Source organism: Diadema antillarum, unplaced genomic scaffold, assembly GCF_040938485.1.
Source record: "Diadema antillarum isolate AM-2024a unplaced genomic scaffold, OU_Dant_1.0 scf00000071, whole genome shotgun sequence".
Lineage (NCBI taxonomy): Eukaryota > Metazoa > Echinodermata > Echinoidea > Diadematoida > Diadematidae > Diadema > Diadema antillarum.
In genome coordinates, this window is record NW_027270960.1 from 6,407,755 (window position 1) to 6,432,976 (window position 25,222).

A 25,222-nucleotide genomic window follows, 5' to 3' on the forward strand; every position below is an offset into this window, starting at 1 on the left:
TCATCATCAATCTGAAGAAGTGCCTGAAATCTATTGCTCACACTAACAGTGTACTGTTCCGGTATGTTGTCTACATCAAACCTTAATGGTGGTGTCTCTTTCTTCTTTACTTTGAGCTTTAGTTTCAGCTGTGCAACCAGAAGCTGGTGGTCACTCCCACAGTCTGCACCTGGTCTTGTCCGAACACTGAGCAGTGAAGAGCGCCATCTTCTTTTAACGAGAATATAGTCAATCCGGTTTCTTACATTGTCCCCGGGGCTCTTCCATGTCCATAGTCTTCGGGGGTGCTGCTGGAAGAAAGTGTTTCCAACAATCAGGTCATTAGCTTGGCAGAAATCTTCCAAACTATCTCCACGTTCATTTCTTTCTCCCAATCCATATTTTCCGACGATCTTAGACTTGGTCACTGATTTGCCAATTTTTGCATTCCAGTCTCCCATTATCACAAGAACATCTTTGTTCGGAATCTTGTCAAGAGTATCTTGGAGCTGATCATAAGTCTTCCATGGCTTCATCAGATGCAGTAGATGTTGGCGCATAGACCTGGATGACGGAGATGTTAAATGGGTGACCTTCCAGTCTGAGAGTAATAATTCTTTTGCTTATTGGGTTGAAACCCAAGAAAGACTTAGCCGAGTTTTTGTCCAGGATGAAGCCTACTCCGTGTTCCCTCTTTCCGCCGTCTTTGCCTGAATACACAACTGTGTAGCCATCTTCGGTAGTGAAACGACCTTGGTTGAGCCACCAAGTCTCTGAAATACCAAGCACACTGATATTTTGTTCTCCCATTCGGGTTATGATGATCTCCATCTTGTCAGCATTCATTCCTTGAACATTCCATGTCCCTATAATTCTAGGTTTTCTCAGGTTTGTGCTGCTCCTTTCATGCACAGGATTATCGGCAGTATATTCTGCGTCCTTACAGCTGTGCCTAGTCGGTGCAACACGCTCCTCTTCCCCAGTAGCCATTGACGCATCATCTGGCCTGCGGGTCCCACCATCAGATGCCGGTTTTCCACAATGTTTACGAACTCTCATAAGAACTATCGTGGCCAAGAAAATGCAGTGGGTGGCCGGGTCCTTCTGCATTGCTGGATGGCCATCGTTGACTCTCCAGAGTCGATGCCCTTAAGATAGATCTTGTTTTTAGTTCCACCAGGGTGTCCAGCCACCCTCCTCACCATTCTCCAGTTGGAGACTGGTGGGTTTGCCGGTTTAGTCGCCGACAATCCGACCCTGAAACAGGTTGTACTGGGCTACAGGGTACCAGTAGCAGATCATCCTGACCTGACATGAAGATACCTTGAACAATATCCAAGATACAGAGAAAAAAAGTAAAATTTTAACATTTTCACTTGACCTTTTCACATTTGACCTTAACCTTATGACCCCAAACTTTTACCAGTGAATTTTAATTGGGTAATACCTGTATACACTAAGTTTCAAGAAAATATCTTTAGGCATTGCAGAGATATGAGGGAAATAGTGAAATTTTAAGCATTTGACCTCGACCTTTTGACTTTTGACCTTGAGCATGTGCACCCAAAAGTTGATAGGCAGAATTTCACCCCCAATACACATACATGCCAAATTTCAGGGTTTTTTTTTTTTTTTTTTTTTTTTTTTTTTTTGTTACGCTGTCCACAAAATTCATTACGGACGGAGAGAAGGACGGACGGAAGGACGGACAACCCGAAAACATAATGCCTCCGGCACCACTTCTTGGCGGAGGCATACAAAAGAATCTAGATTACATAGGTGAAGTAATCTTGGAAGATATGTAAATATTGATATGTACGGTATTGAAACTGTCGTGTTGATTATCCTTATGGTACGTTTCCACTCTCGTGGCATTCACTAAGCTGGGTCCACTTTCTCGATTCGCCCGAAATCGTGGTCTTACTCGCGGACTAATCGTGCTGATCATCAGATAATCAAATCTTGATGTCAGTCAAAGACATTGTGTTGATCGTAGTAATTTTTCAAACAGTCCAATAATTCTTCTACGATCAACACGATTACCACCATAGACCTCAAGATGTGATAAGCCATGATAAGATCACCACGGTCACTCGTAGACTAAGAATCGATTTGTGGTAGATAGTATACATGTATTAGCATATCGAGACTCGCGACAATGGCAACCTAGTGAAAGTGTTTAACGTGCAATGTCAATAATCTTTTGGGTATCGATCATGCACATTTATAGTTACTCTATCTAAAAAGGACCGGCGGACGAGTAGGGCATGGATATCTGAAAACATTGGATGGTGTATTTAACTCATGCATGAGTTGTTATTCCAGCGGAACTTACATGCGCTCTATAAAGTGGATTGCACGTCAGATGCGCCTATAGCAGATACACTTCAAATCATTTTAGTAAATTTATCTAATTATAATAGATGTCTAATTTCTGTGGAAAACATGAAAATATTGTATTCGTTGTGGTTAAACATTTACACTCTGAATATGTCTAATGTTTAACACATTAGTCATACACAAACATCCTTGAACACAAACACACACAACACAAAAGTATACAAACCTGCATAAATATAAACGTGATATATATATATATATATATATATATATATATTTATATATTTATATATAGATATAGATATATTATATATACATAGTTATAGTATATACATGCACACATACATACATACACGCATGCATGGTTAATGTTCCCTCAGACATTTCCCTCATGTTTTATAGATCCATGGTCTACTTAACCATAACATTTTTTTTTTCTCTCTCTCTCATTTTTGTATAATATTGATTATTAGTCACTCCTAACGGATTCAACAACCAAGTTTACGTTGTATTGCATTTAAATCAACCCATGTAATAAAGTTAAGTGCATGAAATCATTTTTTATAAAAAAAAACAGAATTTGAAAGCGACTGGATTTGACTTGCAACTATTCGTTTTTATCAATGCCATTCCTTGGTATTTGTAATCTATCTATTAGTTTCTTGGCAATAATAAACGTGTGAGCAATATGTTTAAAAACCATCAGGCGAACCACCAAAGAATGAGAACACGTATGTGCGATCTTATCTTAAAAAAATAAATTGATTTCCTGCTAGAGCATGGTGAGAAATATTTCGCTTGTGCGGTATACATGTAACTCTTATTTCGACATCTAAATAAAGCATTCGAGTTTGATGTTCCATGAATGCATTAATGGCGTATTGAATAAATTCACGAAATTCACGACTGAGCTCATTTCCCGTGCATGAATGCCTGTGTGTGATATTGGAGGTGTGAGTATGTGTGTGAAGATGATCAAAAGAATGAGAGTTGATGAAGAGAAGTTTGATTAATATCGATATGTTGGAAACCCCTATCCAGGTAAGCCCGTTTCGGCCGTCATGAAATTACACCTCTCGTAAGGCCTTTATTCTATTTGATGAAAAAAGACGTAAACTAAAAGTGAAGCTGAGTAGATCAAAGGTGATAGCGAATAAAAGATTTAATTTGCTTTCATATTCCACAAGATGTAATGATATTTAATCAATAATTTGGATGTAAGAAGTGATAGGGTCTCATACTTGCAATGATTATTATAGTATTACACGCGTTACGCAAGTGCGGCCGTCGACATTACCCTTAAATTTCTGTATAACCGTATTGAACCTTTTCCCTTTAATGTCGTGTAACTTTTAAAGGAATTGGTGTATTGAATAGCCGCTTTCACATAATAATACTTATTTATGGGGTTTAACTTAAGGAAAATTCCGATGTTATTTGTAAACAGAAATTAAATGTATGGAAAAAACATTACTGAAATCTGTATTTCTTGGGAAAAATGTAAAAAAAAAATCCTTCCTTAGTATTTCATAACAACAACTATTTATTACATAAAACGGGGTATCAACTTGTAGGAAATCTAATTCTCTTTAATATGATACCATTTTTATGGTAATTTGATATTCTTAACTAAAGTTATTCAAAAATAATCCGTATCCTAGCAACGGGCGGCGGCCATCTTAGAAGTATGCAAATTAGACGCACGCGCAACCCTTTTTCCGCTGGCGACAAGCAGATTCGCAAAATACAGGTTCTGACGATCTTCGAACACATTGTAGATTTTTTTTTGGGGGGGGGGGGGTGCACGGGGATCATTTCTGAAGAATAGTAACCCAGTATGGGCCGACATGAACTACACAGATACTTCCCTTCATTTTGTTATGAAAAAGTAAGATAGCCATGTTTCATTTTAAACTCTGAAAGGCCATTTAACAAGTTCTTTATTTCTTAGGGCTTTTAGCATAAGATTCTTCTTTTTTTTCACTTTAATCTTCCAATAAGAGGAAACTGTCACGTCAAATTTTTTTCTTTAACTTTTTAATATCAGATAAGTTGTGATTTTGGAGGGAATCCAAAAAGACAAGAAACTGTTCATATGGGAAGCTGAATGGATTGAGTTTGGTAACACAGAATAGAAAAAAAAAACATTTTTATTTCATATAAGGAATAGAAAGTGTAATTTTTCTTTCTTTCTTCGCCGATTTCGATGAGATTTGATCAATAGATAGCAGTGATCTACAACAAACCCCAGATACAGAACCTACGCAATTGCGCGCGGAGACATTATAACCCTTAAAATAATATTGCTGTAAAACCTATTGAACCTTATCCCCTTTAATGTCGTGTAACTTTTAAAGGAATTGGTGTATTGGAAAGCCGTTTTCACATGATAATAGCTATGACTGGGGGATAATTTTAGGAAATTTCAAATGTTATTTGTAAATGCATATTAGATGTATGGAAAAGAACATTATAACCAAATTCCCTATCTTTTTAGAAAAATGCTAAAAAACATAATTCCTTCCTTAATATTTCATGACAACAACTATTTATCCCATCAAATGGGGTATCAGCTTGTAGGAAATTTAATTCTCTTCAAAATGATACCATTTTTATGGTAATTTGTTATTCCTAACTAAAGTTATTCAAAAATAATCCGTCTCCTAGCAACGGGCGGCGGCCATCTTAGAAATATGCAAATAAGACGCGCGCGCAACCTTTTTTTCCGCTGGCGACAACCGGATTCGGAAAATACAGGTTCTGACGATCTTCGAACATATCGTAGAATTTTGTTTTAGGGGGGGTGCACGGGGACCCTTTCTGGCTGCTAGACTATATGGTGAGGCTGCCATGTCATCATCTTTGTTCATTGCAATTTGTTATTAATTTTGAAAACATTCTCATTCCTCATCCCAATCACTATAAATTCTGAAACTCTGTACTCAGTTTAGCTGATTTATAGTTGTTCAAATGTAAAAGTTTGAAAATCATCCGGAGGTCCCCTTTAAAAGCGTAGTGGAATGTTAGACATCCCATTGTAACGCCTTGAACCCAAACATGTGTTTGCATGAATTACGAAGAGTTGCCACTCCATCTCTGTAACGCCTCCCTGATCTGTGCTTGAATTTGCTGTATCTTGAAGCTGTTTCTTTCCTTGGCTAAAAGAATGCGTATCCAAGACATGATGAGATAAGTATTATTGGGCTTTAATCTCCACAGCATTACCGTCACCTAGTCCGTCGAGCGCCCCATTCCAGCTTCGGCTTGTCGGTGGTTGCAATAACAGAGAGGGCCGGGTGGAGGTTTATTACGACGGTGCCTGGGGAACAATCTGTGATGACGAGTGGGACAACAATGACGCCGAGGTGGTTTGTAGGATGCTGGGCTATCCAGCTGCAGAACGGGCCATTGGTAAGGCTAGCTTCGGTCAAGGTGAAGGTCAAATAGTCCTTGACAATGTGCAGTGCCAGGGAAGTGAAGAGAGACTAGTAGATTGCCCTCACAATGGATTCTTTCAACACAACTGTGGACATAGCGAGGATGCTGGCGTCTCATGTCGAGGTAAGGTGCAAAGCTCCCAGCAAGCTTTCTAGCGCTTTTCTAGCTATAGGGGCTTGTGTAATTAGGGAAGCGACCCAATTAAACAGGGTGGCCCACAAAGAACGGAACACCTATGATCTTCAATTTGAGCAATATTGTTGCAAATATGTCATTATTTTGCATACTTTTGGTAAGGCCATTTTTTCCGGCTTGCCATAGAACCAGTAGGGTTCGCAATGTGTGAATTGTGGGGCGGACGCAGAGTTCTGTGGGCGAACGGTGTGATTGTCATTGTCCGTCATCATTGTGGATGAGACGACCTGTTTGGGCTCATTGAGATGCTAAATTTAGCTTGAAATAGGAAGGTTTATTAAAAGACATGATTGCCTTTTCCCGACAGGTCGTCTCCCGTCCTGCTTGTAGTTCTAGCACGAATTAGCAGATACCGACTGTTCGAGAGTCGAGACTATAAGGCACAAACGCACAAGTAAAACTCTAAAAATACAACTGTATTCTTCTTTAGTTCTGAGCAAGATAGATTCAGTAAATACAAATCTACGAGAATTACATATATCAAAGTTCACGTACCTCCTTTTTTAGGAAGATACCTCACTGAAATGTGCCTACGGATCAAGCAGAAGTCACCCGGTAAACAACGGCGTTGTGTACTGTAGTAACAACGCATCAGCGCATGCAGGGCTTGTTCGTTCCTTGCGTGACGTTATAATTTCGGTCCCCGAAATTTCGCCGTCAGACTGGTTTCTTGTGATGAGAAAAGGGTCTCAAAACATCATCTATCCATCTTTCTAAAGACGTTTTCACCTTCTGAAACTTAATTATTCATATTCCTAGAGACTTAAGCTTTCCAGAAATGTACGATTCACCTTAGGTTATTTGTTAACATCGACCTATTTTTCTCGTTCATTGTACAATGTACTTCAAATTTCCTGCAACTGCTCGGAGAGACAGTAATTTCACAATACACGTTTCAGAGTCGTGTGCTAGTGAAGATATCTCTGCATCTAGCAAAATCTGCAGTCGCGTACTATAATAGTACGCGACTGCAGATTTTGCTAGATGCAGAGATATCTTCACTAGCACACGACTCTGAAACGTGTATTGTGAAATTACTGTCTCTCCGAGCAGTTGCAGGAAATTTGAAGTACATTGTACAATGAACGAGAAAAATAGGTCGATGTTAACAAATAACCTAAGGTGAATCGTACATTTCTGGAAAGCTTAAGTCTCTAGGAATATGAATAATTAAGTTTCAGAAGGTGAAAACGTCTTTAGAAAGATGGATAGATGATGTTTTGAGACCCTTTTCTCATCACAAGAAACCAGTCTGACGGCGAAATTTCGGGGACCGAAATTATAACGTCACGCAAGGAACGAACAAGCCCTGCATGCGCTGATGCGTTGTTATTACAGTACACAACGCCGTTGTTTACCGGGTGACTTCTGCTTGATCCGTAGGCACATTTCAGTGAGGTATCTTCCTAAAAAAAGGAGGTACGTGAACTTTGATATATGTAATTCTCGTAGATTTGTATTTACTGAATCTATCTTGCTCAGAACTAAAGAAGAATACAGTTGTATTTTTAGAGTTTTACTTGTGCTTTTGTGCCTTATAGTCTCGACTCTCGAACAGTCGGTATCTGCTAATTCGTGCTAGAACTACAAGCAGGACGGGAGACGACCTGTCGGGAAAAGGCAATCATGTCTTTTAATAAACCTTCCTATTTCAAGCTAAATTTAGCATCTCAATGAGCCCAACAGGTCGTCTCATCCACAATGATGACGGACAATGACAATCACACCGTTCGCCCACAGAACTCTGCGTCCGCCCCACAATTCACACATTGCGAACCCTACTGGTTCTATGGCAAGCCGGAAAAAATGGCCTTACCAAAAGTATGCAAAATAATGACATATTTGCAACAATATTGCTCAAATTGAAGATCATAGGTGTTCCGTTCTTTGTGGGCCACCCTGTTTAATTGGGTCGCTTCCCTAATTACACAAGCCCCTATAGCTAGAAAAGCGCTAGAAAGCTTGCTGGGAGCTTTGCACCTTACCTCGACATGAGACGCCAGCATCCTCGCTATGTCCACAGTTGTGTTGAAAGAATCCATTGTGAGGGCAATCTACTAGTCTCTCTTCACTTCCCTGGCACCGCACATTGTCAAGGACTATTTGACCTTCACCTTGACCGAAGCTAGCCTTACCAATGGCCCGTTCTGCAGCTGGATAGCCCAGCATCCTACAAACCACCTCGGCGTCATTGTTGTCCCACTCGTCATCACAGATTGTTCCCCAGGCACCGTCGTAATAAACCTCCACCCGGCCCTCTCTGTTATTGTAACCACCGACAAGCCGAAGCTGGAATGGGGCGCTCGACGGACTAGGTGACGGTAATGCTGTGGAGATTAAAGCCCAATAATACTTATCTCATCATGTCTTGGATACGCATTCTTTTAGCCAAGAAAAAAAACATCTTCAAGATACAGCAAATTCAAGCACAGATCAGACATTTCCTGCAATCTTCACAAGTTCATCAAAGTTTTCTAACACTGTCAATTAACTTGACAGACTTGAAAGCTTTTGCACGTATTCAAACATGAGATCTTCCACAATCTTACAAAATTATGTCTCTCTCTACAGAGTCAAATCAAGCCAGGAAATATACAGGGTGGCGCAGAAAGAACGGAACACCTAAGATCTTTAATTTCAGCAATATTCACATTGTTGCAAATATGTCATTATTTTACATTCCTATTATAAAGGGCATTTTTCTTCCTTTAGAATAACGCCAACTTCTTTAATATTAGTCAATTCGTTATGATTTTAGGACCATTTTTATCAACCCTTGCAATTTTCAAAATGTGATCTAGATACCAAGAGAATAAACTGCTGTGTCGGTTTATGAACGAATTAATGGGCATCTCACCGGGTTTGAAGCTATACTATAGCTTCAAACCCGGTGATATGCCCATTAATTCGTTCATAAACCGACACAGCAGTTTATTCTCTTGGTATCTAGATCACATTTTGAAAATTGCAAGGGTTGATAAAAATGGTCCTAAAATCATAACGAATTGACTAATATTAAAGAAGTTGGCGTTATTCTATAGGAAGAAAAATGCCCTTTATAATAGGAATGTAAAATAATGACATATTTGCAACAATGTGAATATTGCTGAAATTAAAGATCTTAGGTGTTCCGTTCTTTCTGCGCCACCCTGTATATTTCCTGGCTTGATTTGACTCTGTAGAGAGAGACATAATTTTGTAAGATTGTGGAAGATCTCATGTTTGAATACGTGCAAAAACTTTCAAGTCTGTCAAGTTAATTGACAGTGTTAGAAAACTTTGATGAACTTGTGAAGATTGCAGGAAATGTCTGATCTGTGCTTGAATTTGCTGTATCTTGAAGATGTTTCTTTTCTTGGCTAAAAGAATGCGTATCCAAGACATGATGAGATTAAGAATTATTGGGCTATCATCTCCGCAGCATTACCGTCACCTAGTCCGTCGAGCGCCCCATTCCAGCTTCGGCTTGTCGGTGGTTCCAATGACAGAGAGGGCCGGGTGGAGGTTTATTACCAGGGTGCCTGGGGGACAATCTGTGATGACCTGTGGGACAGTAGTGACGCCGAGGTGGTTTGTAGGATGCTGGGCTATCCAGCTGCAGAACGGGCCATTGGTAAGGCTAGCTTCGGTCAAGGTGAAGGTCAAATAGTCCTTGACAATGTGCGGTGCCAGGGAAGTGAAGAGAGACTAGTAGATTGCCCTCACAATGGATTCTTTCAACACAACTGTGGACATAGCGAGGATGCTGGCGTCTCATGTCGAGGTAAGGTGCAAAGCTCCCAGCAAGCTTTCTAGCGCTTTTCTAGCTATAGGGGCTTGTGTAATTAGGGAAGCGACCCAATTAAACAGGGTGGCCCACAAAGAACGGAACACCTATGATCTTCAATTTGAGCAATATTGTTGCAAATATGTCATTATTTTGCATACTTTTGGTAAGGCCATTTTTTCCGGCTTGCCATAGAACCAGTAGGGTTCGCAATGTGTGAATTGTGGGGCGGACGCAGAGTTCTGTGGGCGAACGGTGTGATTGTCATTGTCCGTCATCATTGTGGATGAGACGACCTGTTGGGCTCATTGAGATGCTAAATTTAGCTTGAAATAGGAAGGTTTATTAAAAGACATGATTGCCTTTTCCCGACAGGTCGTCTCCCGTCCTGCTTGTAGTTCTAGCACGAATTAGCAGATACCGACTGTTCGAGAGTCGAGACTATAAGGCACAAAAGCACAAGTAAAACTCTAAAAATACAACTGTATTCTTCTTTAGTTCTGAGCAAGATAGATTCAGTAAATACAAATCTACGAGAATTACATATATCAAAGTTCACGTACCTCCTTTTTTTAGGAAGATACCTCACTGAAATGTGCCTACGGATCAAGCAGAAGTCACCCGGTAAACAACGGCGTTGTGTACTGTAATAACAACGCATCAGCGCATGCAGGGCTTGTTCGTTCCTTGCGTGACGTTATAATTTCGGTCCCCGAAATTTCGCCGTCAGACTGGTTTCTTGTGATGAGAAAAGGGTCTCAAAACATCATCTATCCATCTTTCTAAAGACGTTTTCACCTTCTGAAACTTAATTATTCATATTCCTAGAGACTTAAGCTTTCCAGAAATGTACGATTCACCTTAGGTTATTTGTTAACATCGACCTATTTTTCTCGTTCATTGTACAATGTACTTCAAATTTCCTGCAACTGCTCGGAGAGACAGTAATTTCACAATACACGTTTCAGAGTCGTGTGCTAGTGAAGATATCTCTGCATCTAGCAAAATCTGCAGTCGCGTACTATACAGGGTGGTCCACAACTTGAAATTTTAGCATGTTGCAAGCTCAGAATCTGAGAATATTGCAGAATTGAATATGCGCGGAGCGCACACGATGAGTACGTAGTACGCAATATTTTGCTGCTTATCTCTCTTTGTGCTGTTTACATTCAATGTTCTCTCTCATGTTTTGCACACAAATATCTTAAGTACCTGGTAGTTTGATGTTTCTTATGTTATGCACATGTTTTGCACATTTGTGAATACTTTTACTTTGAGCTTGTTGCAAATTCTTAAGGATGTTGCATAGCATGTTGCTGGCTTTTTAGGATGTTGCACAAGAATTTTAGCATGTTGCAGCGACATGCTAAAACCCCTCGTGGACCACCCTGCTATAGCTTCAAACCCGGTGATATGCCCATTAATTCGTTCATAAACCGACACAGCAGTTTATTCTCTTGGTATCTAGATCACATTTTGAAAATTGCAAGGGTTGATAAAAATGGTCCTAAAATCATAACGAATTGACTAATATTAAAGAAGTTGGCGTTATTCTATAGGAAGAAAAATGCCCTTTATAATAGGAATGTAAAATAATGACATATTTGCAACAATGTGAATATTGCTGAAATTAAAGATCTTAGGTGTTCCGTTCTTTCTGCGCCACCCTGTATATTTCCTGGCTTGATTTGACTCTGTAGAGAGAGACATAATTTTGTAAGATTGTGGAAGATCTCATGTTTGAATACGTGCAAAAACTTTCAAGTCTGTCAAGTTAATTGACAGTGTTAGAAAACTTTGATGAACTTGTGAAGATTGCAGGAAATGTCTGATCTGTGCTTGAATTTGCTGTATCTTGAAGATGTTTCTTTTCTTGGCTAAAAGAATGCGTATCCAAGACATGATGAGATTAAGAATTATTGGGCTATCATCTCCGCAGCATTACCGTCACCTAGTCCGTCGAGCGCCCCATTCCAGCTTCGGCTTGTCGGTGGTTCCAATGACAGAGAGGGCCGGGTGGAGGTTTATTACCAGGGTGCCTGGGGGACAATCTGTGATGACCTGTGGGACAGTAGTGACGCCGAGGTGGTTTGTAGGATGCTGGGCTATCCAGCTGCAGAACGGGCCATTGGTAAGGCTAGCTTCGGTCAAGGTGAAGGTCAAATAGTCCTTGACAATGTGCGGTGCCAGGGAAGTGAAGAGAGACTAGTAGATTGCCCTCACAATGGATTCTTTCAACACAACTGTGGACATAGCGAGGATGCTGGCGTCTCATGTCGAGGTAAGGTGCAAAGCTCCCAGCAAGCTTTCTAGCGCTTTTCTAGCTATAGGGGCTTGTGTAATTAGGGAAGCGACCCAATTAAACAGGGTGGCCCACAAAGAACGGAACACCTATGATCTTCAATTTGAGCAATATTGTTGCAAATATGTCATTATTTTGCATACTTTTGGTAAGGCCATTTTTTCCGGCTTGCCATAGAACCAGTAGGGTTCGCAATGTGTGAATTGTGGGGCGGACGCAGAGTTCTGTGGGCGAACGGTGTGATTGTCATTGTCCGTCATCATTGTGGATGAGACGACCTGTTGGGCTCATTGAGATGCTAAATTTAGCTTGAAATAGGAAGGTTTATTAAAAGACATGATTGCCTTTTCCCGACAGGTCGTCTCCCGTCCTGCTTGTAGTTCTAGCACGAATTAGCAGATACCGACTGTTCGAGAGTCGAGACTATAAGGCACAAAAGCACAAGTAAAACTCTAAAAATACAACTGTATTCTTCTTTAGTTCTGAGCAAGATAGATTCAGTAAATACAAATCTACGAGAATTACATATATCAAAGTTCACGTACCTCCTTTTTTTAGGAAGATACCTCACTGAAATGTGCCTACGGATCAAGCAGAAGTCACCCGGTAAACAACGGCGTTGTGTACTGTAATAACAACGCATCAGCGCATGCAGGGCTTGTTCGTTCCTTGCGTGACGTTATAATTTCGGTCCCCGAAATTTCGCCGTCAGACTGGTTTCTTGTGATGAGAAAAGGGTCTCAAAACATCATCTATCCATCTTTCTAAAGACGTTTTCACCTTCTGAAACTTAATTATTCATATTCCTAGAGACTTAAGCTTTCCAGAAATGTACGATTCACCTTAGGTTATTTGTTAACATCGACCTATTTTTCTCGTTCATTGTACAATGTACTTCAAATTTCCTGCAACTGCTCGGAGAGACAGTAATTTCACAATACACGTTTCAGAGTCGTGTGCTAGTGAAGATATCTCTGCATCTAGCAAAATCTGCAGTCGCGTACTATACAGGGTGGTCCACAACTTGAAATTTTAGCATGTTGCAAGCTCAGAATCTGAGAATATTGCAGAATTGAATATGCGCGGAGCGCACACGATGAGTACGTAGTACGCAATATTTTGCTGCTTATCTCTCTTTGTGCTGTTTACATTCAATGTTCTCTCTCATGTTTTGCACACAAATATCTTAAGTACCTGGTAGTTTGATGTTTCTTATGTTATGCACATGTTTTGCACATTTGTGAATACTTTTACTTTGAGCTTGTTGCAAATTCTTAAGGATGTTGCATAGCATGTTGCTGGCTTTTTAGGATGTTGCACAAGAATTTTAGCATGTTGCAGCGACATGCTAAAACCCCTCGTGGACCACCCTGCTATAGCTTCAAACCCGGTGATATGCCCATTAATTCGTTCATAAACCGACACAGCAGTTTATTCTCTTGGTATCTAGATCACATTTTGAAAATTGCAAGGGTTGATAAAAATGGTCCTAAAATCATAACGAATTGACTAATATTAAAGAAGTTGGCGTTATTCTATAGGAAGAAAAATGCCCTTTATAATAGGAATGTAAAATAATGACATATTTGCAACAATGTGAATATTGCTGAAATTAAAGATCTTAGGTGTTCCGTTCTTTCTGCGCCACCCTGTATATTTCCTGGCTTGATTTGACTCTGTAGAGAGAGACATAATTTTGTAAGATTGTGGAAGATCTCATGTTTGAATACGTGCAAAAACTTTCAAGTCTGTCAAGTTAATTGACAGTGTTAGAAAACTTTGATGAACTTGTGAAGATTGCAGGAAATGTCTGATCTGTGCTTGAATTTGCTGTATCTTGAAGATGTTTCTTTTCTTGGCTAAAAGAATGCGTATCCAAGACATGATGAGATTAAGAATTATTGGGCTATCATCTCCGCAGCATTACCGTCACCTAGTCCGTCGAGCGCCCCATTCCAGCTTCGGCTTGTCGGTGGTTCCAATGACAGAGAGGGCCGGGTGGAGGTTTATTACCAGGGTGCCTGGGGGACAATCTGTGATGACCTGTGGGACAGTAGTGACGCCGAGGTGGTTTGTAGGATGCTGGGCTATCCAGCTGCAGAACGGGCCATTGGTAAGGCTAGCTTCGGTCAAGGTGAAGGTCAAATAGTCCTTGACAATGTGCGGTGCCAGGGAAGTGAAGAGAGACTAGTAGATTGCCCTCACAATGGATTCTTTCAACACAACTGTGGACATAGCGAGGATGCTGGCGTCTCATGTCGAGGTAAGGTGCAAAGCTCCCAGCAAGCTTTCTAGCGCTTTTCTAGCTATAGGGGCTTGTGTAATTAGGGAAGCGACCCAATTAAACAGGGTGGCCCACAAAGAACGGAACACCTATGATCTTCAATTTGAGCAATATTGTTGCAAATATGTCATTATTTTGCATACTTTTGGTAAGGCCATTTTTTCCGGCTTGCCATAGAACCAGTAGGGTTCGCAATGTGTGAATTGTGGGGCGGACGCAGAGTTCTGTGGGCGAACGGTGTGATTGTCATTGTCCGTCATCATTGTGGATGAGACGACCTGTTGGGCTCATTGAGATGCTAAATTTAGCTTGAAATAGGAAGGTTTATTAAAAGACATGATTGCCTTTTCCCGACAGGTCGTCTCCCGTCCTGCTTGTAGTTCTAGCACGAATTAGCAGATACCGACTGTTCGAGAGTCGAGACTATAAGGCACAAAAGCACAAGTAAAACTCTAAAAATACAACTGTATTCTTCTTTAGTTCTGAGCAAGATAGATTCAGTAAATACAAATCTACGAGAATTACATATATCAAAGTTCACGTACCTCCTTTTTTTAGGAAGATACCTCACTGAAATGTGCCTACGGATCAAGCAGAAGTCACCCGGTAAACAACGGCGTTGTGTACTGTAATAACAACGCATCAGCGCATGCAGGGCTTGTTCGTTCCTTGCGTGACGTTATAATTTCGGTCCCCGAAATTTCGCCGTCAGACTGGTTTCTTGTGATGAGAAAAGGGTCTCAAAACATCATCTATCCATCTTTCTAAAGACGTTTTCACCTTCTGAAACTTAATTATTCATATTCCTAGAGACTTAAGCTTTCCAGAAATGTACGATTCACCTTAGGTTATTTGTTAACATCGACCTATTTTTCTCGTTCATTGTACAATGTACTTCAAATTTCCTGCAACTGCTCGGAGAGACAGTAATTTCACAATACACGTTTCAGAGTCGTGTGCTAGTGAAGATATCTCTGCATCTAGCAAAATCTGCAGTCGCGTACTATACAGGGTGGTCCACAACTTGAAATTTTAGCATGTTGCAAGCTCAGAATCTGAGAATATTGCAGAATTGAATATGCGCGGAGCGCACACGATGAGTACGTAGTACGCAATATTTTGCTGCTTATCTCTCTTTGTGCTGTTTACATTCAATGTTCTCTCTCATGTTTTGCACACAAATATCTTAAGTACCTGGTAGTTTGATGTTTCTTATGTTATGCACATGTTTTGCACATTTGTGAATACTTTTACTTTGAGCTTGTTGCAAATTCTTAAGGATGTTGCATAGCATGTTGCTGGCTTTTTAGGATGTTGCACAAGAATTTTAGCATGTTGCAGCGACATGCTAAAACCCCTCGTGGACCACCCTGCTATAGCTTCAAACCCGGTGATATGCCCATTAATTCGTTCATAAACCGACACAGCAGTTTATTCTCTTGGTATCTAGATCACATTTTGAAAATTGCAAGGGTTGATAAAAATGGTCCTAAAATCATAACGAATTGACTAATATTAAAGAAGTTGGCGTTATTCTATAGGAAGAAAAATGCCCTTTATAATAGGAATGTAAAATAATGACATATTTGCAACAATGTGAATATTGCTGAAATTAAAGATCTTAGGTGTTCCGTTCTTTCTGCGCCACCCTGTATATTTCCTGGCTTGATTTGACTCTGTAGAGAGAGAGATAATTTTGTAAGATTGTGGAAGATCTCATGTTTGAATACGTGCAAAAACTTTCAAGTCTGTCAAGTTAATTGACAGTGTTAGAAAACTTTGATGAACTTGTGAAGATTGCAGGAAATGTCTGATCTGTGCTTGAATTTGCTGTATCTTGAAGATGTTTCTTTTCTTGGCTAAAAGAATGCGTATCCAAGACATGATGAGATTAAGAATTATTGGGCTATCATCTCCGCAGCATTACCGTCACCTAGTCCGTCGAGCGCCCCATTCCAGCTTCGGCTTGTCGGTGGTTCCAATGACAGAGAGGGCCGGGTGGAGGTTTATTACCAGGGTGCCTGGGGGACAATCTGTGATGACCTGTGGGACAGTAGTGACGCCGAGGTGGTTTGTAGGATGCTGGGCTATCCAGCTGCAGAACGGGCCATTGGTAAGGCTAGCTTCGGTCAAGGTGAAGGTCAAATAGTCCTTGACAATGTGCGGTGCCAGGGAAGTGAAGAGAGACTAGTAGATTGCCCTCACAATGGATTCTTTCAACACAACTGTGGACATAGCGAGGATGCTGGCGTCTCATGTCGAGGTAAGGTGCAAAGCTTCCAGCAAGCTTTCAATTCTAGCGCTTTTCTAGCTAAAGACGCTTGTTGGTAATCTTAAACAGGGTGGCTGTCACGATGTGACTGAGAGTGCGAGTGTGGAATGTGTGAGATTCTTTTGTTCAGGCAAGCCATCAGGTGGGAAATGGGGACAGCAGGCGTAAACAGCATAGAGATTTAGAATCGGGCAAGCCAGGTGGAGAGAAGTGGCTAAGGAGAAAGGACAGTGTAGAAGAAAGAGGGAGGCTCAGTGGAGTCAGGGTAGAATGGCTCAGGTAGAAAGGGAGAGTTGGATCTGAACATCTGTCAGAGCAAGGAGGTACTGTACCTCCTTGATCTGAGCAAGACATGCTCTTCTAACTCACTGGTGATAGGAGTAGAGAGGTAGCTGATCGGCCTACAACGCAGCGCTGCATTTCAGGCAGGAGAGTCATGGCACAGCAGCCCCACGCATAAGGGCAGGGCACGCGCAAGACATGCTGCAGGCACTGACAACAGCTGAAGTCTCCTCCTCACCATTACTTCAAGGTCTGAACACCAAATCAGACGTAAGTGGTTTTGTAGCTGTATTAAGTTTGTTTTTGTAATATTGTGAGTTTGTCATTATATATATATATATATATATATATATATATATATATAGACATTTATGTTATGTTCGCTGGTTCACAATAATATGTGGATTAATTATGTTAGAGTATAGGTTATGCTGTATGACAGTTTGGATATGTTGTGTAAGAGTAAAATAGAATTTGTTTTAGTTTGGCAGGAAGGCAGGCCAAGTCAGCAGATGAATGTTTATGTGCAATGTTTACATTGATTGTGATATTTGTGGATACAGTATATTTTGTTTTTCTATGGTTTAATCAGGAAAAGACAATCCAGGTTCTGTTGTTCATAATTAAAGTGAATGAAGTTAGAAGTTTGTTAAGTGACAAGTTAGAATGCCATTTTGGTTGTTGAAGGATTTAAATGAGAAATGGATAATGTTAAGAAAATACAGTTTAGCTGGTTTTTGATTGTGAGATAGCTTATATGAGATGATCTGTCATGTTAATGTGAGTTATGATGTCATGGCGATGGTTTATTCCTGTAGTATGTAGATATAGGTCGGTTGGGATGGTGTAAATATACAGAAGCATTGTTGTTTAGGTGTAAGGAAATATTGAAATGTGGTTCATGATTGATATTACCCTGTGAATATATAATGTTATGAGAGGTGGTTATAATATCCCCATATAATTTTAGATTGACACCGACGAGCTGGGCTCGACGGCACCGCTAATACGCTTGACGGCATCACAATTTAGGAATGCCGCAACGGCATCTCGGTTAGCGTGAGGGCAATTCGCGATACCCGGACAGAATTCCCGTACCTCGGTAGTCCTCCGGTGCACGCGGTGGCATCTCGGTCGACACGACAATTCCCGCCAGCCGGACGACATCCTCGACATCGCGATTATCTTGGCGACGTCTGCATTACCGTACGGACTATTTCACCACTCGCTTCACCCCCATCCCCGTCAGACAATATAAAGTAAAACCACACGTGCGCACAGTAAAGTATTGAACCACAGGTATTTGGTCAAACCCGGGTGTAGGATTTATAAGATTAGTCTAGGATGTGTTTATAAGATTAGTCTAGGAGGTGTTTATATGAGCCTAGGATTTACTAGTATCTTATTGATTTGCTCCTCAACGTTATTATCTCATTGAATTGCTTCTGAATATGTCAATATTTTTGGTGTAAATATGAGCGAAATTGTATTAGGTTTTTTGGGGGAAATTATTGTAAATATATAGTTTTGGTGATTAGATTTTTGTTGGAAAAATAAATAGCATAAGAGCTGCATTTCTTGTTCCGTAAACTCACGAAGTGTTAAAGCGTATTATCTACAGTGTATCTCATAGCAGAACCAGACTTATCGTCATTCGTAGATAAATACAGATCTTAGAGCTGACAGTGGCCCACAAAGAACGGAACACATATGATCTTCAATTTCAGCAATATTGTTGCAAATATGTTATTATTTTGCGTACTACTAGTAATGATAAGGCCATTATTTCCCCAGTAGAATGACACCAAGTTCTTTAAGTTTGATTAATGTGGTATGATTTCAAGACCATTTTTATCAATCCTTGCAAATTTCAAAGTGTGATCTTTTTTGCATTGTCAGAGCTACCGAAACCAGCGAGAATTCGGCCTGCCATAGAACCGGTAGCGTTCACGATATGTGGAATGTGGGGCGGACGCACAGTTCTGTGGGCGGACGGTGTGGTTGCCATTGTCCATTATCATTGTGAATGAGATGACCTGTTGGGCTCATTGAGATGCTAAATTTAGCTTGAAATAGTGAGGTTTATTAAAAAGCATGATTGCCAGTGTCCAGCAGGTCGTCTCATTCACAATGTTAACGGACAATGACAATCACACCATCTGCCCCACATTCCCCACATTGTGAACGCTACTTGATCTATGGCAAGCCGAATTCTCGCTGGTTTCGGTATCTCTGAGAGTGTAAAACGATTACATTTTGAAAATTGCAAGGGTTGATAAAATAGTCGTAAAATCAGAACGCATCAACCAAAATTAAAGAAGTTGGCGTTTATTCTAGTCGAAAAAGAATGGCCTTACCAATAATATGCAAAATAACGACATATTTGCAACAGATTGCCGAATTTAAACATCATAGGTATTCCGTTCTTTTTGGACCACCCTGTTTATACAATTTTATGTTCCTTTGTAAGATTTGATATCATGTAACAATGTATATTTCATCCATATCGTAAAAGCTACATCTATGACTAATCTTTCGCTTTTCACTGATTGCTGCTCGACTGGTGTCTGCATTCTCTTTAAGTTGCTCCTTTTGAGTGTTGCTTTATTTTCATCGTTCACTTCCATTATTCTTGATTATCGTATATTTTCTTCACATAGTTTCTTCCCAAACAGAACGTAGGGAGCTTCTCATTCTTCTCTTTCTGCTTATATGCTCTGTACTGATTCTGCAGAATTCCATTTGTAGATCTTGCTATTTTGTGTGTACGTTTTCTACTTGTGTTGTATTATGTTCTTTGTCTATGTCGCCTGAATTCTATGTTTATGTGTCTTTGGCTACTCGCTGTACTCGCCGGAATTGTTTGTGCTACATTTATGTCCAAATATTTCATTCTTTTGCAACCTCAGCAGTTGACATGCCCTCATACGTTTTACGTTCTGCATTATGGCTAATCGACCAACGCAGCATTTGGCTCTCTTGCATGATGACGAACTCTTTGATTTGTTTAGACGCTCCCCTACAGAATTACGTCGGATCAATTCATACTCTTCTGCATTTTTTGAAAACCTCATTGCCAATAATTTTAATTCTTCTTCCAATGATTTGTTTAATGATTTTAATTTTTGAATATGATTTCAATTACTATTCTTTTAAATATGTTAAAGTTGAACAATTTAAAGATTTTGTGAAAGGTTCTTCAGAAAGAATATTAGGAGTATAAGTAAGCATTTTGATGTATTACTATATTGTTACATAACCAAAACAAACAACAAATATCTGTAATAGCTTTAACAGAAACATGGTTATCATCTGATATAGATTTAACGTATGCATTACATGGTTATGATTTGATTGTTACTAATAGATTCAATAGGACGGGCAGTGGGGTTACAATTTATTTATCTTATGAATGTGATTTTGAGTTCAATGTTTGTGATGATTTAAATATAATGAACGATATTGTAGAGTCTTTGTTGATATTTTCATTCCTCAAAGTAAAAACATTGTAGTTGTTGTTGTTTATAGACCCCCAAACTCTAGTCCTAAAGATTTTTAGGTGGTTTTACAAATTTGTTTAAAAAAAACCTCTTTTTGTTAATTAAGAGTGTGTGTTTTTGTATAATATACATATATATATATATATATATATATATATAATATATGACTTTAATATGAATTTAAAAATGATGATTATACTTCTCAGGAATGTCTTCAATATTTTTGTCATCCTCTTTTCTTATCATTAATTACCAAACCGACACATGTTACAAATCACTCCGCCATCCTCCTCGATAATATTTTACTAAATCTTTACAAGTTTTAAATTCTTCTCTACAATTCTATCTGACGTGACCGATCACTTTCCAGTTATAACATGTTGTGTTCTCAAGCATTCGGTTAATTAGTCTTATTTTCCCTCATTTAGACGTAGAGCCACATGGGAAATTTAGCTAGTTTTCCTCGGTGTTAGCTTAGATATAGGGTTAATTGGTCTAGTGTTTGTGATAATGATGATGTAAATGCATATATTTTCATGGAGATAATGAATAAACATTTAGATGATGTCAGTTAATTATAAAACATCGCCTAGATTTCCACGGATTTCGAAATCTCTCCGTTCAGTAAACATTAAGATGATTATATACCCCTAAATTCAAAGATATGTCATTTAATCATAAAACATCCCCTAGACTTCCATGGATTTCGAAATCTGTCCTCTTTTCAATCAATATGAAAATAGGTTATATTACAAATTTGAAATGAAAGAGAAAATGGGGAGTCAAAAAAATAAATACGCATCATATAAGAATATTTCAACTATAAGGTCATACAATCGAAAAGCGGAAATATTACGCGATTCAGATAGAAAAGTATAAACATCATGCAAAGAGTACATGGAAGATATTGAAGCAGGCCATTAATATATATATATATATATATATATATATATATATATATATATAAAAGCATTCGAATATCATTAAAACAATATTTAATAACAAAAGTTGTGAAGATGCCGGTGATGTAGCCAATATCTTTCTTTCTTATCTTTTAATGATTGGAGAAAATTTGGCAAAAGAAGTACCACCGTCTATTTTGTTTGCTTGAACTACGAAATATGAAAAAAATCGACATTGTTACTGCAGTGAATAATAAACGAAGTGCCAGCTAGGGTGATGTAAGTAATTTCATTATAAAGGGATTTATATTTTCTATTGCTGATCAACTTTCTCACATTTTTGATAAATCCATATTACACGGTGGTTTTCCTGATTGTATGAAAATTACTAAGTTTTCCCTTTATTTTGAATAAGGGAGACAGTTTTAACATAAGTAAGCATAGACCCATTTTAATTTACCTTTATGCCTATCTAATGTTTTGGAAAAGTTGATATTCACAAGAACAATTAAATTTCTTAATTATCATATTGTTTTTACAAATTCTCAATTTGGGTTTCGTCAGAAACACAGCCCCACTCACGCTCTTTTGAAGTTTATTGATAACGCCACACATACTTTAGATAATCATTCTCATCTTGTTGGTATCTTCCTGGTCTTCTCCAAGTCCTTCGATGCAATTAATCGTGAAATTTTACTTCATAAACTGTCTCATTATGGTATACGATGGAAGGCCTTAGAGTGGTTCAGGAGTTACCTGCAAAACCGAAAACAATACGTTTTCTTCGAACGAGAACAACTCTAGTCTCGAAGTCATTAAATGTGGCGTCCCACCGGGGTAGTTTAGTAGGACCTATACTTTTCATTATTTACATTAGTGATTTTGCTGATCATCTGACATATTCTCTTTTAGACTTTTTGTTTATGATTAAGATATTTTCTTCTACCAAAATCCAATTACTTTCGTTCACACTGTTAATTCTTAACTTAAAAAAAGGTGACCCAGTGGGTAGGAGCCCATACATTATTACTTAATCAGTGTCAATCTTCAGAAAACTAAGTATGTGTTTTTAGTAAGTCTATAGAAGTTCAACGCACAGATATCATTTTGATGACGTTCATCTACAACGCGTATCTCAAATAAAATTTCTCGGTATTACAGTGGACAATAAACTTTCGTGGAAGCCTCATATTACCAATATCAGTACAATGATAATGGATTTAAACCTCATATCCCTTTGTCTTCTTTGTTGACAATATATTTTTATATGTATTACCTTATCTTAATTATGGGATGTAAGCATGGGGTAGCGCCAACATATTCTGGCTTTGAAGACATCTACACCGATTTCCCCACGTTGATGCGATGATATTTATCTTTCCTCATGTTCATCACTCTCGTATTTATCAGCAAAGAAAAGGTTTTTTATAGGTAGATCCCTTCTTTAAAGCTTTCAATCTACTTTCAGCACTTTTTCTTCTCTCTGTGATGTACCAATATAGAGATACATGCTGCTAAATTATGAACTCTTCGAATGTGGTTAAGCCGATAAAATAAAATAACCCACGTAGATCTTAATCAAACTGATACACTTAGTCATTGAAAAAAAAAGTTAATCTTTGAGGGTAGAAAGGTGGTACAATTTGAATCGGATTGCATATCATAGGGCCTAAATGCAGTTACGAATATGCAGCTTTTGCATTCAGTGTTATTCACGTTTGCAGCATTCAAACTTCCAGCGACACAAACGACCATTGAGAAGAACACGGATCCTCAAGCTCGTGGGCAAGCAGAGGTTTTAAGAGTGCTGCCAAGCGAAACTGCAACGACCACTGTGCAAGTTTTTAATATAACCACACTGATTTTTTTTCTCATGAAAATTTTTGGTACCCCGATTAACTTTCGATTGTATATCACTGTCGTATTGCAAAGACAAATTTCTAATTATATAGACTACATTCTATGTGACAATGTAACAATGTTGTTTTACTCATTCTTGAGTACCAAAGTGAGTCTATGAAAACATTTTAAACTTTTTTTTTTTTTAATTCCAGCGACCGCGACGTCCAGGAATGGAAAAGCCTCGTGCGTGGAGAGGTGTGGAGATTATTTTGATAGTAACGCACCATGTCAGTGCAATTACAGATGTGCAGATAAAGGAGATTGCTGCTCTGATTTTCTCCATCTATGCAGTGGTATGTATCATTTTATTTATCTTGCTTTTTGGGAGCAGATACATATCAATACACATATCGAAAAGAAATATTCTTAACAGGCATCAGGCATTGTTGTAATGTGACATAACCAATGTAAGGGGGTGTTGTGCATCCAAGTGACTGTATGTCTTGAAAGTAAACTTATTACCTGAATTTACTTTGAATGTGAACTATTGTTAATCATTTGAAAAGAAAAAAAGAAAGATGAACAGGATTTTAAGGAACTGCACTTGATAAAGGTTACTCCATCATGCAATGTATAGAAATGTAGACAAGAGCAATCAGATTTAAGAACTACTAATTTCTTAACGATAGATCTCACTAAATCCTTTTTCTTTAAATCATCAAGTCAAGATCTAGGGATGGCTATGGATGGCTAGAGACCGGGAGTAGGATGTTTGTTTCTAATAGCTAATTACGAAAGACAACTGCACCTTACTTAGAAGTTGATTGCATTCTACAGTTTAATGTCTTCGAGAAAGATAACGTCGGACTTAAATTCGGAATGTGGAGAAGTCAACAATTTTTGGGGAAAAAATCGTGATCGCAACCCTGTATTTCTTATACTGCTTGCATGTTTTTTATAAAGGTATCTACATAATGATGACAGCAGTTCCTGAATAGTCAGACATAAATTCGTTAAAAAACACCAAAAGTCATCAATCATAATCCTGTCATTTTGAACTACACGGGATTACAGTCTTCTTGAGCTATTGGGAAAAGAGCTAAGAGATAAGCTGTTTTAGTGTATAACAAAAAAGTAACAACAAACAAATTTATTCTAGTTTGTTAAATTTGTACAATAGCAATTTTTCCTACTCAAATGAAGCAGATATTTAATACATATAATTATGAATCAACAGCTCAGTAGGTGATATAGAAAAAGCCTGCATGATTCGAAGAAACACTAAGCCTCGACAGTATGAATGCTTGTGAACCATTATTTGTTGAAGATGAATGTAAAAGGCAAATAAATGGATAAAGGGTGTCAGATTTATTAATTTTAAGGATTGGTTGCACTGATTAATCGCTGACACTCGACAGGTATTCGAATCCAGAAAGTAGGCAGAAACCACGGACTAATTGTTGTGACCACCATAGACACGAGGTCTTCGGAACGAGACGTTGGTTACCTTTGCAGCAGTCAAAACTGGACAGTGATCGAAGCTAAAGCTTCGTGTGCCATGTTGGGCTACGATGGAGAATCTGTAAGCGCTGTCTACCTTCCAGATGATGATACATTCAGCATCAACACACGTCTTCCCATCCTAGCTTCATATGCAACGTGCACGGCTAGTAAGTCACGTAGTAATGCATAGTGTCAGGCCTAATTCCTTGCTACTTTCTTTCATTGGATTTCTTAGCCAATCAGAGTCTCGTTGATTATATTATCTACGTATCTCACTGTCGAAGATGAAGATAAAATCTTTTCATATGACACACATTATGCTATATTGTCAATTCGTAAAATGCTGTGATAATACTTTAAATATACCATAGTTGATTAGAATTAATGAAGCACCACGCCGATAGCTTAAATGGCATGTTAAATATATATATATATACATATATATATATATATATATATATATACTAGTATAATACATACACCGAAGCATAGATTATTTTGTGTATGCGATCTATACACTAAACACCGCCATGGGTCGGGTGACATGGCATGAAGTATTCTACTCTCGTAGGTCATAGGCCTGTAAATAATTAATGAACTTTGTTGTAGTAAAAGTA